This window comes from Haemorhous mexicanus, chromosome 5 (genome assembly GCF_027477595.1).
Source record: "Haemorhous mexicanus isolate bHaeMex1 chromosome 5, bHaeMex1.pri, whole genome shotgun sequence".
NCBI lineage: Eukaryota > Metazoa > Chordata > Aves > Passeriformes > Fringillidae > Haemorhous > Haemorhous mexicanus.
In genome coordinates, this window is record NC_082345.1 from 66,856,690 (window position 1) to 66,877,176 (window position 20,487).

Sequence of the window (20,487 nt, forward strand, 5' to 3'; positions counted from 1 at the left end):
ATGAATTCCAAGTGGATGAAAAATTGCCAGATAGACAGGAGCTGTGTGTGCCAGCAGCAGTGCTGCTGTAGACATCCCTTTGGATTTCACACCATCAGTGGTCATTACCAACATTAATAAAAGCCATCATGGCCTTACATGGCTTTATGTCTATATCTCACTTTTGATTTCAATGGACTTATTTGTTCAGAGCAGTAATTTGGAAACTTTTCGAGACTAGAATAAAGGAAACAAACAGCAGGCAATTAATCATGGTAATAGTCCTTCCAAAGGTCACACTATTACTTTGAGCAATGAGACCAATCTTCACTCCTTGAATTTAATTTCATGGGGAAAAAACAAAACCTTATTTTATGGTCATAAATACTGAAAAGGAAAATCAACTAGAATGCAATCTTGTAACTCATGCCTTCACTAAAAACCACAGAGATCTCAGGTGCTTTGCTTTCAAACATCATCCCAAGATCACATTCAGAAATAACCAGAAAGACCTGACTGCCAAAAAATGAAACTGCATTGGGGTATAATTTGCTCTGGACCAAGCAGCCCCACTGAACTGCAAGACACCTGTTCAGAGAGAAAGTTGTGAGAAAGCAAGGATGTCTTCATTTCCCTCTACAGTGATGGGGAATTCAAACAAAACCATCACAGGATATCTATTGAATAGGTTATCTGGATGCAGTGGTTTACTTTGTTGAAACTTGAGTGCAGAATCATGAGGTCTTGGAGGAAACTGGGAGACAAGAAGCTTGGCTGTACCATGGCAGCAACAGGCTTGAGATGACAGTGAGAGTCCTGAAGTCACATGTCTATTTGCAGGTCTGTATTTTGCATATAATACCATTGAAGAAGAAATAAACTTGGCAAACCACCACCACATCACACTTGACCACGATCAGGCTTTATTCTTGTAATTAATTTCTATAGGAGCTGTAGCTGGTATGCTTAATGCTAAGCAGCACTGCCTTTGGTTGAACTATTCTCAAAGATACATCAAAATCAGACCCCACAAGAGGTTTCCATGTCTGGACTTCAAAGGGGTTTTAACAGAAGCTAGACACTGCTCAAAAGGAACAGCTCAAGCCATGTGCAGAACACAGAAGTTCAGGCCTCTGTAAAATCATCAGGTCAAAGCAGAGTTTTTTGGAACAGGTTAAGCTGAGGCAACAGAGAAGGACATGAGCTCCTAACACCCTTACAAGTGTCTGTCTGTCTGTCTTTAAGCATTTAAATACCTCTGCAAATGTGAAACACCAAAATCTAACTTTGTTGAAGAAGCTTAAACTCTTCAACCTTATTTAAAAAAGGAATTCAGGCAGTAAATTAAAAAAAAATATTAATCTGTGTTCAATTTTGACTAAATCATCCATCAAAGAGTCATTCCATATAAGCCCTTCTATTCTGCATATACACAATATATGTGCTTTATAGGAAAAACTGAAAAGGTGAGTCTTTCTGCTATGAAAAATATTTCCATTTCAATATTTTTGTACATCATGCATATTGAGTAAGTTAAAAAGAAAAGTAAGACACCTAATTACGAGTAAGATTAATTTTGTTCTGATAGTCAAGAAATACTCTGGTGTTTTTATCATCTAACATGCACTGTTTTTCAATGCCAGATTTTATCTTTTAAAGTAATAATTAGCAGTAGTTTTAACATTTTCTCAATTATAAAGAATTATCATTTATTAAATAAAATTTCCATAAATGTTAGGGAGTACATTGTGTTAGCCCATTATGTTCTGTATTATTTAGTTACTTTATTAAACAGTAATAGCATTCACTTTCTTGCAATCAAAATTTTAAAAGGTTCTTTAAGGAGAGAGGGAAGAAGCAGAGAAGATAAATTATGCAACTGAAAGGAGTGATTGTTTTTCTCTTTGTCTCTTTAGTGCAAATTCTTCTTCACTGTGTTTCCCAGACACCATCTGTTTCCAAAACAACTCATCATCAAACATAAGAAAGAAGATAGGAGTTCCTTATAGGAGATAAACCTGCCAGTTTGCAGAGCAGTCAGAGCTTCTTCAAGCAGGAAATACATGACAGTACAGAGCTGTTAATTAATTAAAGATAGGCAATGGGTGTCACCTCAGATGGTGCAGTACACTATTTTAGGGATTTTCAGAATAATACATGGATTATTACTTTTTAATGTTGTTGCACAGTGTTTTAAAAAGCCCAAAGCACATTTGGGAATTTAACAGCAGGGTTTGATTCACTTAGTTAAGGTTTGGGGATTTTTAAAAATTATTTTTTAAAGCCTACTTTTGAAGCTTGAGTATAAGGGCACACTTGCTCAGGCGGCCCTCAGTCCATTTAAAATATCAGTGAAGTCTTGGATAAACAGAATCTAGCAGAATTATTTTCACTGGTTGCTCATCCACCCACACCAGTTGCCTTTCTGCAGGATTTTGGGAGGAGGTAGAAAAACCCAAGATGTATCCAGGTACATGACACCATGCCACCACGAAATCACTCCCTTCAACTCCAGAGAGGCTTATATCAGTTCCAAAATGCTATTTACTGCTACTTCTAGAAGTTCATACTGGAAGAGCAAGGTACAGATTTTTCACCTGGTTATGATATGGAGTTTAATGTTTGCACAGTGCTTACTTTAAAAAAAAAAAAAAAATCATTTATATTTTTTATTTTCCTTCTCTCCATAGTCTGTGGGAACAAGAAAAAAAATATTTCCTTAAATCTAATAAGTAGGAGTGGTAAAATGAGTTATCAGAAAAACACTTAAACTCTTTTGGCAAGTTATACAACTATTTGTAAAAGAGAGATATATAAGAATATAGACTGGACAGAAGACATCAAGCTTTATAGATTCCTGTCATCATATCCACTAATGCAAAACAATTTCATACAGACTGCATGTGCTGTAATAAACATATTAACAAATATCCCTCTAAAATTGTTTATATTATGTATTCTGATTATATCTCTAACAGATTATCTATTTTTCAAACAAAAAATCCTTAAAAAGTCAGAGATATGATCTCTTCTGCCCTTCCCCACTTCTCCCTGTCCCTCAGCATCATCCAAAACTTTCCTCTCCTTTCTGTAGCCCCAGTAATTTATTTCACACATGGAGCTTTCTTTACTTCCCAGTGCCTTTACAGATAATTTTATAGCTATCAGTAGACTAAAAAGTGATTCTGTGGTTCTCCTGGTGGTTCTATTAGATTAAATCCTTTAGCACAGTCACACATACACACTTCACATTTTCAACTCTTTCTGTTCAAAACATGATCCTATTAAGATGTTATCTTTCATATTGCCCACATAGAACCTAAAAATCTGGGTTATTTTATTTTTCCTTAGTTTAGCTTTTAAACCATCTTTTTTTTTACATTTCATTTCTGCATTAATTTATCACAGGTTCTACATTCCTGACCTCAACATATTTAATTACATTATAGACAACCATCTCTGCTCTTGCTCAATATTCTGAAGAGTTCACCAAGTTTTAAATGCATAAAATGGTTGTTGCCACACATTTCATTTCTGGCTTCAGCAGTTTGGATATTGTGCTTTGTTACTAAAAATAGAGCTGCTTCCAACTACCTGAGCTGGAAAGCTAATTAGAGAGCTGGTAAACAGTTCTCCTCCCCATTGAGCAAATGGCAGAATAAGGAGTCTGCTAATGCACTAGGGCTCCCATGGTCCTGTGGGTCTCTGAAATCTATCAAGTGTCATTTATTTAATCATTTGTGGCTGTTTGCATCATGGATAAATTACCATTTAAGTAAATAACTGTTTGACTGTTGTAGCAACAAATCAGGGAGAAAAAGAACAATCAGCTCTTTTTAAGAAAATGTATTCTGGCCTAATTCTCGGCTTGCACAAATCAAAATAATTTCACTGAAGTAAATAGCAGATTATTGATTTGACTAGGTAAGAGTCCAGTTATATTTTCTGCAGTAGAGGGGTTATTAGAGGACTGACTGCAGCAGCTTAAAGACTTTTTTGATAGTTATTTCTGTCACATGCAGGCAAGAACAAACAACTGCCAGTTAAGAAAGCACTTTCTTCCCTTAAATGTACTCTCAGCCCAGTCTGCAGTACAGCAGCACGTTGGCTGGAAAAAAATCCCTGCTGAGAGATCTTAAGGTAGAAGTGCCCATGGGGTTTAGATGCTCCTCTGCATTTGACAATGAAACACTGGTTTCCCTGTTCCATTGGACTGATCCTTATCATGTAGCCTAATAACAAGCTTTGTTGGCAACAAGAGTTCAGCCATCACTCAGTCAATAAAACTCCACTCATTTTTAGCCATTACTGAGGGAACAAAATGTAGACAATACATAAGCAACTGTCAGAATAATTGTGATACAGCTGCAGGCCCAAAGCAAAACTAAGATTATGTTTAAGATGCAGTATGCTTGTTCATCCGAAATCTCTTCTGCGGCCGAGATTGCATATAGCTTCTGAAATTACATTTTTTATCTGAATGCATAGTATAGGAATAAAAGAATTAGGTAGAAAACCACCAGAAAGATCAATTTTAAAAAGCATTTCTATTTCTCCTTCCTAACTCCCAAAGAAACTGACAAGTAAATAAAACCTCCAAGACAGTACTGAACACGTTAGAAGAATTTGGTGGACGAAAAGAGTATGCAAGTGAGCATAAACTATTTGCTCATCATCATGGTTCTGTCATGTAAAAGATATATACTATATACTGTCCATCCAGGGACAGAATTTCTATCTGACCATGAATACATTATTTACACAGCACATTGGGAGATGAAACTATGAGCTCCCTGTGCTGTCTGTCCAATCTTTATGAAAAAGAAAGTCAGGATGCTCTCAGCCAAGTAAACCACCCCCTATTGTGAAGGAAAAGTACATTGCCACTTTCTAGCAAAACTAAATGGAAAAAAGAAGGCAAGACAGAAAATGTGGACAGAGGTGGGAATGTGTAGTACAAGGAAGAAGAATGTAAAAGCAGGAGCCAAAAGAGAAACAAAGAAAGGCATGAGGAAGTCAGACTAAGGAAAATCATTCATATTTCAAGCTCTGGATATTCTAAAGAGCAGAAACAGAGGGAATCTTCTAAAAAAACAGTGATGGAAAAACAGAAACAGAGTATCAGCCTTCTCATCTTAACCAGAAGAAACCAAGGTAACATGTCTGCACACCACAAGGCAGTCCCACACCATCACAACTAAGCCAACACTGAAGGAGACAAGTCATGCAGCAGGACTTGAGTAGCTGTCATTTGAGCAATGCTTCACCAGAACTGACACATCTTGTTTCCATGGTACTCTGTGTATGCATACTAGAGAGCCCCTGGAGAAAGTCATAAGCATTTTTCACAATAAAATCCATGTGTGTGTGTGTATTCCCAGAGTTGGGAAATTATGGAGTGTGTGTGTTTGATGGTATTCAGTGCATAAACCATGTTAAAAATCAACTGAATCCCAGTTTTCAATCCCTGATCAATTTTCTTCCTGCATTTTCAGACATTTCTTTTTGACCTAAATGACCACAAATACATTAGACAACATATTCATGCGCTGGATAAAATGTGCTAATTATATTAGGAAAAAGACCTCTCTAATAATAGTATATTCCAGAAAATAATACACAAAGAAAGGTATATGCAAACATCATAAGCAGTATTTTCCCTGCAATATGCTATTTCTTCCCACATTTATTCTCACCTTAAGACAGAGATATGATATCCTTTAACCCTGGCAGTCATTTGTCATTTATTATTCAGATTTCAAAGACAGAACACCAACTGCCACAGTCCTCATGTGCTGCACAGACCAATTTAACATTTCAACAGCTCACAAGTATTCTTAGTTGGTCTGCTTCTGTTGAATTAAACTTGCCAAATTCATTGGGCAAACAAGATGGGCCTCCATCTTTTCATTAAGCTAGTATAAAGTTACCAATCCCCTTGTCAAAAGAAAATTACATGGAGAAAGGAAAGATAAAAACATGCAATGCAAGGAAACTGTTGAAAATAAGTTGTGTAATTATTTTAAACATGAGTAGCTGTCTCAGGCAATCACAAAAAAAGCGCTTTCAAAGTGAGTCTTTAATGAATGAAGTAACTTTGTGAGCCTTGTATTGTTCTTGCCAAAAAATTACATCTTTCACCACACAGGTATCACTCAAACTTCAACCTTCCTAATGAATTCATCAGCATATGCAAAGACTCCAGAGACAGAATGAGATTAATAGAATAAATTTATCATGTATTAACAGGAGGGAAGGGCAATAACTAAGCACTAGCACATTGCTTCATTCAATATTTTTTTGGATCAGAGGCACTGGTTAAAGAAGAACACATTTGGAGACAACACTGAAGTATAAGATAAAGCTTATAACAGACAAAATACAGTAGTTTGCTGTGTCATGGCAGCACCAGTTTCAAAGGAGTTCATATTTCAAAGGACACAACCATATCTGGTTATGTCTCAAAGCCCTAGCAACCACCTCTACCAGGCCTTCTTAATATGCCAAAAATTCATCAGTACTATCTGACAAGTGACAAAGTTTCATACAACACAAACAATTTTAAAAGACTTCAGATGATGAAATGCTCAATAAAATTTCTTTAAAATTCAATAGCTAAAAACCAGCTATTTATGTCTTCACAGCTCAGGGAACCTGTAAGTAGGAATACAGGTAAATACAGACTCCATCACCTTACCTCAGCTATGTGCGGCATTGGGTTAAATCCACAGAGATTGCACACAACTTTCTTGCACTCGGTACAGGTATTAAAGTTGGGGGGATCCTTAGAACCAATATTTAGTGCAGTTTTACAAAGTGGACAAGACGTTTCAGGTTGGCTAGCTTTCTCTGGTTCTGGCAGCCCATCAGGTTTCTTAGCTTCAGCAGCTTGAGGCTTGCTATCTTTAGCCAAACCAGGTTTCTTTTCTGAATCAGATCCTTTAGTTAAAACACTATCCACTTTTGATGGCTCTGATTTTTCAGGAGGCTTGGCTTCTTTCTTTACAGGAACAGCTTTTGGAAGAGGCTGAGCCTGAGCAGCCTCTTTGGGAGCTGTTTGAGGGGCTGGAGGCTGTGGTGGAGGCTGGGGCTGCTTCGCTGCAGGACCGGGCGGAGGGGGGCCCGATGGCTGAGACCCTGTCTGACCCGCTGTGGAAATTAAATTTGAGGCCTGGCTGAAGAATGAAGCTCCAAATCCAAAGAGTTTCCCAGTAACTGTTTCTTGTGGTGTTGTAGGCTGAGGCTTAGGGGCATCAGTGATGCCTCCCAGGTTAAGGCTGAAGCGCCTCGATTGCTCTGGAGTTTTCTGAGGTGGCTGGGGCTGAGGTGCTGGCTGTGCTGGCACTGCCTTGGGTCCTGCCCCTGCCTGTGGGCCCTTGGGAGCTGGTTTTGTTTCAGGCTTTGGGGCTGCTTTTGTTGGTAACTTTTTAGGATCATCTTTTGTTTGAGTCGGCTCAACAGGCTTTTGACTTTTAGCATCTGGTCTAGCCCCAGGCTGAGACCCAAGCTTGGGATCTGACTTCTGCCGGGATACTTGAGGAACAGGTTTGGAATCTGATTTATCCCCAGCTGGATGTGAGTCCTGGGATGGCTTTGAAAGCTCAGGTTTTGGGGAGTCTGTCACTTTTTGCTGAGTTGGTGGTCTGGGGCCTGCCAAATCCTGCTTCTGCTCTGGTGCTACAGAGGTAGATACAGTGTCTGCTGCGGGCTTCTGCACACTGGGTTGTTTTTGCTTATCTTCAGCCTGTGTTGGCTTGACTTGATCAGATTTTGGAGTGGCATCTATTTGTTGGGCAATCTCAGTGGGTTCTGCACGGGGTTGTTTTGATTTTACAGGAGGAGACCCAGGCAAGGGTGTTTGCTTTTTTTGTGGAGGAGGTTTTTTCGAATCTGCTGACTGTGAAGGATCAGGTTTTGGAGCTACATCTTTCTTTTGAACCAGCTGTGGCTGGGGAGATGGTTTAGCTGTTGAAGGTGGAATGGGTGTCTTCTGTTTGGGTGCAAGTGGCTGTGGCCCAGGACCATGACCTGGTCCTAGGTCACCTCCCAACGTTCTTTGCATCTGGCAGTTTAAACAGAGCCATTCACTGATCTGAAAAAAAAAAAAAAAAAAAGGCAATTATAATTAAGGCAAGACAAAGTTAATAAAATAAACATAATAATAAGTTATTCTAATACAGGACTTGCTCCAATATTTTAAACTTCTGTGTAAAAAGGGAGAAATACCACTAATAATGTTTTGCAATCAACATGCACAGCTGATTATTTTCATTCTTCTCCACATCGGTGTGAGTCAAGCTATCACTGAGCCCATGATTCTAATGGCTTCACATTCAGTTTACACACAGCTGAATACTGGAGGATAAAAACCCACCAGAACGAAAAAAATGCATTGGAATTTCATGGGACCCAGTGATTCATTTACAGCAATGATTTGCCAGAATAATGACAAATACTGCTAAAATAGTTTAACACATCAAGTCTGCTGACAGAAAACAATAATCAGAATTATTAAAACACAGTAAATGCGTAACTATCTTTAAGCATACATCTATCAAGCTCTTAATGCAGCTTATGCTTTTGGTAATGGTTTAAATTACAGAGCACAGGTATTAGGAGTACATATGTATCCAATGCATTAGCCACAGAAGTGAGAAACTGGTATAACGCAGACTTATGAACTATCACCAATTTCAGGGGCAAGTGTTCATATAAAATCAGTGGTGAACTTTGCCTGAGTCCTGATAGAATTTCAAGAGCCATATCATGTTTCCCAACTCCTTGGATGGTAGAAGTTTCTAGGGTAATCACTGTATAGAACAGGCCCCTCTTGTCACACAGAGGAGAAGGAATAATACAAATAATGTATTTACTCATGTTTCTCACCAATTATAGTACCTCACAACTTTAAAACATTTTTTTACATTATCAAGCAGTAATACATGAGAGGGAAACCATATTTCTGATAAGGCAAAAAAGCCCAGCTTCACTGTCCGAGAAAGGATCAAATTGCCTAAAACATGTGGTCACGTGCTAATTTCCACACTTTCCATCACTAGCAGAAACATTATAGGCAGCAAAAATGCCATTCAATATGGTACAGAGTCTCATGGGCCTCCACCTGCAAGCAGATATTTAAGCAGGTCACCTTTAGCTCTTCTCCTATTCTTTACTCTTTGTGTGAAACTCAGGGTGCCAGCCACAGCACTTGCATGCACCACAGCAACAGAGGGAACATAAGAGAGCACACAACATAAATCACTTTTCCCTTAAGGGTGAAGATTCCTGGATGCTGTTTCTCACTGAGGACTTGATGGTCTTAGAGATCTTTTACAACATAAATGATACTGTGATGCTATGAAATCTCTACTATACACCATGGAACAAATCTAGAGGCACTACATGCAAAGAAAGATTTTGTCTGTGTGTATCAGAGCTCACTGAAAGAAAGGAGCTCTGATATCATGGACTGAGGCAATGAATTCATTACTTTGGTGTGCCTTGCCAGCCTTGTGTTTTTGTAGCAGCAAAAATTAAGAGTTGGATGCAGCTCCCTAAAACACAGTTATTTAAATAATTCTGATAAACATGGTATAAACACACACTCTGGAATATAAGTCCACTATTACTAACAGCTTGACAAAGCAATGACAAATTTTGGCCTCAGCTGTAAAGTTCTATTCATAATAAGGCTGCACTTATCTTCCATTTTCAGTGCAATTTTTTTAGATTGTTTAAACATTTCTCTGTTCTACTAGCAAACCATATAACAAATGATTGTTAAAAAGTGAAAACAACTGAAAAAAAACTGTAACACATGTTTAAACTCTGCTTTGAATTATGAAAAGAATTAAGTTCAGACCTGTACAGAGGACTTGAGCAAGGATTACATTTAGCTTAACTCCCATTTTGTTTGTCTAATGATCACTTCCCCTTACCTGATTTTAGATATTAGTAACATAATTTAATTAGATACATACTAATACCATTTCTGGATTAATCCTTAAGGGTTTTCTAGGGCTTAAGTGTAATCAAAGACCAGGCTGTCACAGTTGTCTGGCTTTGGCAAAGTAAGATTTCTTACATTAGGGAGGTTGGCTCGGCTCTACAGTGGAGAAAGAGAAGGTTCTGTGAGGAGTTTTTTAATGGACCTAAGCAAGGAATGGCTTTTTCCCCTATCCAAAGGATTCCTACAGATGTTTGCAAAACGAGCTTTCTGTAGGGATTCACTGCTTCTGCTTCTTTTTACACCGTGGCAATAACAAGTGCCTACCTGTTCTCATTCAGCTTCCAGGAAATCTAAATTTAAGTCACTATGACACCTTCAAGGCCTCAAATGAAGTAGCTGTAGAGTTTGTGGAGCTATAAAATGAGTAATTTTAATAATTCTTACATTTAATGTGTCCAGATTCAAATTGCACTTATAAGCATTTAGGTTTGTCTTCAACCTGCAGCTTGTCCAGTCTGATTCTGTTATCTACTTGGAGTCCAAACAACCATGCTACAGATTTCAAAACAACCTTGTGCAGAAGACAAAACCTTAACCTTCAACCACTATTTTTTCTTCCTTATTATTAAAAAATTTATATACATATATACACATATGTGAATTCTTGGTAAGAAACTGAAGCCTCCAAAACCAAAATTGAACTTGCAACTCCTACAGCTGAACTTAAACATGAAAAATGTACAAAGTTTCTCTTCACTGTATTATTTTTTACATCTTTCTGGTTTAAACATAAAATTCCTCCCATGCACTTTAGTGGGAGGAATTAAGTGCCAAAATGCTCAAGTCATTATAGGTTACACACATCTTCAAACAAATGCAGAACTGCACAAACTATAGTCCTGTGATTGGAACAGCAGGAGTTCAAAATGAAATGTGCTATGTGATATAGTTTTCTATCAAACACCTGCCTGTTTTTTCTACCAGAATTACAGAGATTTTCCATAAATTTTGATAGGAATGAGCTTCCATTAAATACAGATGCTCTTACACACGATTACAGATGAAGCAAAACTTAGTGTTGCTGTAGATAACTTAAATACAAATGTTTCTCTATCCTTAAAGGTGTTCCTGGGCAGAAGTTCTGTGACCTCCTAGTTTCTTTCTCCACATTTCTGGTATCATTATGTGGGACTAAAAAGCAAAAGTTTCCAGAAGAACTTTTGAGCTTTCACTGTTCCTATCTGTGACGGAGATTCCTCTTTGATGCTGAGAAACCCAAGCTGTCTGGTTTTTACACCAATATATAGGGGTGGGAGCTGGGTCTTATTTCTAGAAGAAATCTGTACGTGATTTTTCTTCATTCTGAGACCCATGCCAATAAGTGCCATAACTAGGACAGTAAACTTGACAGACTTCATGCAGCATTTTTGTTCAGATTTCAACTCAAAGAAAATTGCTGCCTTGTTTTCTAACTGTTGTAGAAACTATATGCCCTCAAAACAACAAAAAAGTAATCAAAATGTATTTTATATATTCATCAACCATAGCATCAACTCTTCTAGTTGGAAGCACCAAATGAATTTATTCAGTATTTTACTAACAACAACCATGGAGAATTACTTTGAAGAAAATTTTAACTCATAATCATAGATTATGAGTACATAAAGAAAGGCAAACCAACAGTTGCCACTGGTAACACACAGCAACTATAGTTCAGTCCTTCCCCCCATCCCAAACAAAGCCAATACATTTGAAGGCAATCCAGTGTCTATTTCTTTCTTCAAAAATGATTCAGATTTTTTCTAACAACACAGACCCATCAAAAGCAACAGGAAAGCTGTTATCAAGTGCATTGCCTGGCATGCTTAATTTCTATCCCTGCAGATGACGAAGGGGAGGAAGAGAACCTATCTTGATTCTGTGATTCCAGAAGTACATGAGAAATAAATTTTGACTTGCAGATTGCACATATTTCATACAAAAATTACTGGCACACAATATGAATGTGGCTCTCAGAAGCCATGTTAACAGTCCTTGTGCAGAGCAGAGCTACACTCCAAGTGAATGGGTCTCATTCTCATTTAGAACAGTCATTTGCTGCTATAAAAAGGAACTTGAAATATACATAAAATATTAACATCCCTTTACATTACCACAGGTATGTAAAATGGACTTTGCAGACACTGCTCAGCTCCAAAGGTTTATTGACAAAATCAGCTTCTAGTTTGAAAACACATTAACTTATATCACCCCTGACAATTTTAAAGAGCAGTGACAAATCCAGATTTGGCTCTTAGCAGACATTTTTGCCAAGATGATGAGAGAAACATGAAAAATAAAGTGCTCAAGAACATGATTTTATGCAGCTTCCTGCAGCGTGGTAGAATACTCTAAGACAAGAAGCTAAATCAGAAAATCCTGTTATGAAAAAAAACCAAACTATCACAAACCAAATTGAATTGATACACCAACATACAAGTTAAAATGTCTTCTAAAGAAGCTTGTGCAATCCTGGAAACAAAGTTTTTTCTTGTACACCATTCTTTTATGAATAAGTTCTCAGCTGTTCAAAGTAATTACACCAAACCAAACATTTAACAATTGTACACAGTATGCAACTCTTTTCAGGCAAATACATCATCACTACAAAATACATATTTACCTTCCTTTCAGGTATATGATGAGTTTGCCAGAGAACACTGACTCAAGATGCTCACAAACATGACACTAGATTCTTGTCAGCAGCATGGTCTATGGGTATCCTTCCACAGCAATGGTTAAAAGCTCTGTAGCTTGGTGCTAAACCAATGCTAGTACAAACTTCTTAAACAGACATATTGAAAAACCATTTTTAAATGTTACTTAGCTGTCCTAAAGCTACTGAACACTACTGAATTAATTATATTATTCAGTCATTACAATCTTAAAACATACTCTACTACTCTACCCAAATTAACAATATGAAAATCTATAGTTTGCACATGAATTATGAATGTTTGGGAACTATTATTTTATAGCTTACATAACTGGAATCATAAAGCAAAATAGTGAACACTACCTCTTGAATTTTTGAATTTTTTTTTTGAGCGTCAGTATCTCAGGATATCTAAAAACTATTTTTTTAAAGCTAAAAAAAATAATAATCTAAAAACTATTTTTATGATTAAGCTGCGTCATGCACATAGCAAGGAAAAAGACTTTTAAACACAGCTCAGTGCACTGCATCATGCAGTAATGCAACAAATGCTCATTGCTTTCATCAACTGCAGTGAGATTTAATAGGCCAGAAACATGAATGATTGACAAAAAAATCTAACTGCAAATCAAGAGAGTGGCAAAGAAAAGGTTAACAAAGTTCATCTGTGCTGCACTGAGCGAATCATGAAAAGGATTAAGCTGTCTGGTGAGAGCAGGGCTGGGCTGTGCTGCCTGCCCAGTGGCTGCCCAGCAAACACCATCCCACATCACATGGTCTCACATAGTAGTAAATTACAGTTGCTGAGCAACAGCAATACTGGCACAGATGGCTGACTGCAGTTGACATCTTTAGCTATGCAGATTAATTTATTATTTACTTGTGTTAAAAACCATACAGGCCAGCTTTCTGGACTAATGAGAAAACACTCCAACATATTGTAGAATATTGCTCAATTAAATTATTGGGACACTATTCCCCATACAGAGGGGTTTTGCCTCTATGTTCTGCCCCTTAAGTAAAGAGAAAAAAAAAAGGAAAAACCACAGGGCATCACTGCTATTTCCACATCTAATCCCTAAAGTAAAGCAGAACTGTAGGCACACAGCCTTCCTCTAAGACAGAAACAATGTGGGAGTTTGTTTAAGAATATTCCATGGAGAGAAACAGTATCCTGTACTTCCATAACCCTTCTACTCTAGGATCTTTACAATTTTCCCAAATGTCTGTGCAGAATTTGTGGCTAGGGGCAGAACTACAGGAACTACACTAACTTCATTTTATCACAAAAATTGTGAATAATCCCCATTTGCATAGAAATTGCAGTGTTAGTAACACTGGAACGCCACAAGTACTCTTTGTACTAGAGCAAATATTTCACACTTTTATGGCTTTTAAATAGCAACTAAACAAGTCTTGTTTGCATCTGCTCTGATCAGTTTGAACCCAGACTAAAGTCCATCAGTTTTACACAACTCTTCTCGCTTTACTTCAGCACAGTTAAGAGCTGGTACTTAAATAACTACTTTGAAAAATGTTTACAAGTCTTGGGATTTGCTGGAGTTTTTTTAAACTCATTTCTATACAACTTATGATGATTATAACAGCTGATAATTAGATTTAGGCCTTTGATTTTTTTTTCTTTTTTTTTCCTGCTTTACTTATATAACCCTTATATTCCCCCCACCAAGTTCATATAGGGTGTACAAACTCAAAGTTATTTTCCCTGATATCAAAACACTTAAGACTTTATTGCATGTCACTACCCACAGTGATGGCAGCTTTATTCTTGTTTATATATCATTTCCAGTCCAAGTTGCATTTTGGTTCCCATGTACTATTACAACACAGCAGGGTCTCGACTGCAAGCCACAGGGAATACTTCAATCAACAGCTTCCTTTGCTGTCATGCAATCAACAAAGATTTATTAGAGTAAGTTCTATTAATTTTATTGTAAGTATAAGCAAAACTTACATGGACTCACAGGAATTATAGTCATCTTCCTTATTTTAAATTATTATATATTGTTTTCCCTATACAACCTAATAATAATGAAAATAACAAAAATTAATGCCTTTCTGACTGTTTAAATTCTGTTTAGTTACTGATCCTACTTCATGCCCAAGTATGTTTAAGAGATTTAGAGCTGCAGGATTTTAATAAAAACAAATACAAATACAAAGAATAATTACAAATATTTGAACTAAAATATTATATTTTACAATAAAATCTTGTGATATGATTATGTAAATATAAAGAGAGGCAGAAAAAAAGCAAAAAATAAATCAAGGCAATAATATGTGGTACAATTGATATGGAAAATTTCTATCCTATCAAAAAAAGTTTAAAAAATAGACATGTCCTCCCCCACAAAAATTTACAATAAAAAAAAAAGAAAATATTTCAGACAGAGTTAAAAATTTTTCATATTGAATTGAAAAATAAATGTGCAATCCAGTAAAAAGTTCTGCTCGATCAGAAACCATACACTCCACTTTGAGAGAGTCAATTGTTTGGGGTTTCTGATTTCTCTTCTTGGAATTTTTATCCCTCCTCTTTTTCCCATTAGGAATAAGTCAGCTTTGGTACAGACACATTGTTTGAAAAAATCAGAAGTAATAAAATATTTTTAAGAATTCACTTTATCTCCACCCAGAAGAACTTTTGGCAAGCAAACAAATCCTGTTTCAATACACAGCTTCCCATTATTTGAATGCACAATTTTCATTAAGTATCTATGTATAAAATTATACCTGGCCTCAAGGTTTACTTCAAATGTTCTCTTTAGAGAACACCAAAACAATGGATGAAATAGGATGTAATGTGTATAAAATTCATGTAGAATGATCCCTCCTCAAAACCCCCTAGAAGACAGGCATCCACATGGGCACAGATGCAGATGCCAGGTGGGCTCCAGGAGCAGAGCCCACACACCGCCAAGGGTCCAACGTTAGAGCTCTAACGCTCCACTTGATCACCAGCTCTACAGATGACCATCATAAAGAATATAATGACTTTATTACCCTATAAACCCTTGCTCAGCCTGTCTTGCATGCATCTTCCAATAACCAGTTCACAGGGAATGAAAATTTACTCCAGCTGTTGAGCATATGTGCTAATCATTTAGATTTAACTACAGCAGTTCGTGCTTTTGCCATTTTTCCTCAAGATGCCTTCGTTCATTTTCAGAAAGCCTACTCCTATTTGAATGCTCTAATGGGCTGAATCTTTTTTTGGGAAGTGCTGCTTTCTGTTGCTAATGGCTCATGGGAGTGGGTTTGGGAAAATAAAATGGTAAAAAAATTAGAAAAAATAAGTCACCACGTAGCAAAATACACACTTCCTGCAAGGTTCTGATGTGCATGAAAGGCAAATGGAATAGAGTACCAGTCCTCAAACCTGCTTATATAATGTTTTCCATTACTTTATGCAACTGTTGCTAGGCAGTCATGTGCCATGGTGATGAGTGGAGTATGAATACCTAGATAGATTAGAGAGACATATGTTACTGAACACTTATGTATGATGCATTTTCTCTCCAGACTGCTGACACCAACCATCCTTCTTCCCCAAGAGGACTGCAATGTCAGATGGTTCAGAGAAACAGTCCAAAGGGTCTGACCTTGTGGCAATACAGGTATCACTTTCTGCTCTTAGTTACAGAGTTCTCTCTAGTGAGTTAAAACAGACAGAGTGCATGTACTACTGAATTTTAAATAGAGGTTTAAATTAATAAAATGACTTAAATTTTTTTAACTGCATTTTATATATGACTTAAATTTTTTAATCTGCATTTTATAATGGTTTTACAATGTATGCAATCTACTTCCTAAGCCGGTCTTTAAAGCTTGTAAAATTCTTTTCAGGATCAGCTAGAAATATAGAACACAGAAATTTAGAAAGATCTACACTGGAAAATTATTCACTTGATTAGTTTTGGAGATTGAGCTAACTTGTAAGAAACTTGTAAGGAGACTGTCCTAGGAAAGGAATTGCAGCAGCTGCACAAAGGGAAAATTTTAGAGAACAAAAGTCAAATGTTTTCCTAAATAAATGCCTTCCACTCCTTACATCCAGTTTGAAATTATTGCTTCCCCATACGTAACGTGTTTAACAGAAGCAGTAGAATCAGTAGTTATACAGGACATGGGAAAAACACAATGTAGGATTCCAGAATCATGAAATATGACCAAAAATTATGCAGGGAATGCTAAAGTAAAACAGTAAAGTCAGTAGGTGCATGGGTAAGACACAGAATTTTGGTCAATAACACTTCAGGAGAAGTTAAAATACAAGTGAAAACAAAAAAATTGTACCATAAGCAAGAAAACTGACAGCCAAGTCACAAACCATAATCTTCCTGATAGTTGGAAAGAAGTGGGTAAAGTACTGTAAAAAAGGAATCAGAAACTTTTGTTAATAAGCTAAATACCTAAATGAAACAGAAAGTAGAAGGAAAATTTGATAATAACTCAAGTGAGAATCTTGGCGGCTGCAATAAGTTAATTTTTTGTCCTTGCCAGAGCAGGTTCTGTTAACTTTGATCCCAATGTTCAGTAATAAAGTCAGGTGTGATTTTTGTCACACTTCAATGGCAGACTGGAGCAGGACACCCACAATGAAGTTTCAGCAAGACAGCTGGTGGTGCAAACTGAGCAAATGAGGAAAGCCTGAGTGGGAGTCAGGAGATTGGAACTAATAGCTGAATAAATTAGATGTCCAATACCTTCATTTTCTGAAATGATTTTATCATGAAATAAATGCATATCCTGTATTTACTTCAATGTCTAATATGAAATTCAAATTTGCTTTTACATATGTATGCAATCAGTTAGTCTTAAATGCAGCTGTATTATTGTCTAAAAGTCCTGAATTTCACACTTACTGAGTACCCACTTCAAAAACTAGTAGTTATTCACAGAATTTCCAAATACTTGGAAATCTTCTTACATAAACTCTCTCTCAAAACCTGTTTCATTTGAACACACCAAAGTTGTTGACCAATTCCATAGGAAATCTGGAGCTTTTAAATGAAGACAAACTTGGGGCTTCAAGAGACTCTAAGAGCACTCTACAGACATGAACAACTCAGCACTCACAAATAAATGCAAGTAGTTCTGGCCTAAAAAAACATTGGCAAAATTTGAAGACAAAGGTTTGCAATAAGACTTCCTTGTTGACTTGACTATTAATTTGTCACACTTCTTGCATGTCATATATCTTTTTTTTTCACACTAGCAGTCCACAATGACCTTTCCTCATGTAGACCCTGAAATATTGACACCTGGTTAGTTGCAGATGCTCTGAAGTTTCTGCACAGAGATGCTCAGGTCACTCCTTTTCCAGTCCAGCCTTCAGTGCCAGCTATCTCAGTCCTCAATTTCCCTAAACTCAAAGATATTAACACTCCTAAACCAAGCAAAGTGCTACCAGTGGTTACTGTTATTACTCTTTCAGTCTTAAATTTTCAATTTTAACAAAAAAACCCCAAAAATATAATATTGCTGGATGAAAAAAGGCTGCTGTTTGTTACCAGGTAGCCATGTGATGGAAAGAAAATCAGCTGCTAACAATGAGCTTAAATCATTGTGATACTGAGTACACAGGTTGTCCAGGAAGGCTGTCAGGCTCCATCCCTAAAGATATTCAACACTGGCTAAACTTGCTTTAGGTGACACTGCTTTGAGCAGAAGTTTAGACTACACCATATCCAGGGCACCTTTCCAGCTCCAGAAAGTCTTTGATTTCATTTTAAATATACAGGTATTATTTATCAGGTTCAAAATACAGTATTACTCTGTACTTCTTCCTGTGTTCATCTCAGATCAGCTAAATTAACACCAAGCAAGACAAAAAAAAAAATTTTTCCAAATATCCCTTCTGATCATCATTAATTAGCCTTTGGTGCCAGTTCCACTCTTTGAATTTCCATAAATTGATAAAGATGTTGGTACTGAAAACAAACTCCAATTACTTTGCAAATTTAAAAGTAGCATATCAGGATGTACAAGAAGCTGAACAAACAGTCACATAAAGCTTTATTCCCATGCAGAGCAATAAAGGATATGCATAAGCAATAAATCAAGCTACTACAAACACCAGGTTAAAAAAAATTCATTTGAAGTCCTAATATTGCTTTCTATTCTATTTTTATGTTATAGAATTACAGCAAAAATGGTAATCAAGGTTAGAAATAGTCCACAGAGATCTTAACATCCCACAAGAATGAAATAACCCACATAGCACCAAGTCAAACTCATGACTCAGGCTTTCAACTAACACAACTGAACACTGACACAGTTGTAAAGCAACTCTACTCCACATCCTTTTCTTAGCCACACACTGGAGCTATGAAGACTGCCTTTTTTTTAATTAGTTCTTATAGCAGAAAAAATTATTTATCTATAAATGTATTTGCAGATGAGTATTGCGGTCAGATTATAAATATAGACAGCAGGTGATTAAAAACAATCAAAATGAGACAAAAGTCACATTGGGGTTTCTCCTCATTTTTACATGAAGAGATGAGAACACATTTCTGAATCTATATGAACAGAGAACCATTACCTTCTTTTTTTTCCCTCCAGTTTCACCCTGTTTTACTCATAAGCAGTTTTCTGAAACAGCATTAATTTTTTTACTGAACTTGTTCAATTATCACAAGGGTACATGTAGTACATCTGATGTTTCAACAGAACAGAGGCAAACCGAATTCTTAGTGAACATCAGTTTGAAAATTACTCACCTCTGTGATATGAGGATTAGGATTGAATCCACAGAGGCTGCAGACTACAGTGTGACACTGGGTGCATGTGTTGTAGTTGGCCTTTTCAGGAGTGTGCAGCAGTAGCTCAGTGGTTGTACAAAGAGGACAGAAGGTTTTCTTTGGGGTAGTCTCGGTGGGTTGACTTGCACCAGCTTGCATTTGCTGTGGGGGTTTTTCAGGCCCTGGCTGCTGGCCGGGGGGTTTTGTAGGTCCTGCTTGTTGTGCTGGGGCTTTTGTGGGCCCTGCAGTCTGAGAAGGCGGTTTTGTAGGCCCTGCCTGGGGTGGCACTTGTTTTACAAGCCCTGTTTGCTGCGGAGGTGGCTTCCCAGATCCAGGCTGAGGTGGTTGTTTTGCAGGTCCTGTTTGCTGAGCAGATGGCTTTTCAGGTCCAGGTTGCTGAGAAGGCTGTTTTGGAGGCCCTGTCTGCTGGGGAGATGGCTTTACAGGACCTCCTTGCCGTGCAGGCTGCTGCGATTGTTGTTTGGCAGGTCCTGGCTGCTGCGATGGTGGTTTGGTGGGAGGTGCTGTTTGGGACGTCCCTTTAGTGCTGTCTGGTTGCTGTGGGGATGGTTTTGTTGGGCCTGATGAAGGTTTTGCAGAAGTTTGTTGTTGAATGGGTTTTGTTGGTTCTGATGGATGTGGCTGAGATTTCTGTGGTCCTCGTGGCTGGGGTGGTTGTTTCGCTTGCTCTTGCTTAACATCTGCTGGCTGGCCATGGCCTGGTTTCTGAACTTGCTTTGGTCCCCCAGGCTGCTGCTGCTGCGGCACTGGCTTGGAAGACTCAGCTTGTTGGACAGTAGGTCTGGCAGGTCCTTGTTGTTGAACAGCTGGCTTTGGAGGCTGTGGTTGAGTTGGATGTTTCGCAGGACTCCTCTGCTCCTCAGGTTTCCCTTGCTCTTTTGGGGCAGCTTTTTGTTTCCTACTGGCTTCTTCATGGGTTGTATCTGAATCTGATATCAAATCAAAAGGATTGAACTTGTTCACAACTGAAGTGACTGCACTCAATGGATTGGCTTCTGAGAGAAAACTGGGCATCATACTTGGCTTCTGATCTTCTTTAAAATCAGTCCTGGACTTTGATTCCCGTAGACTGAGAG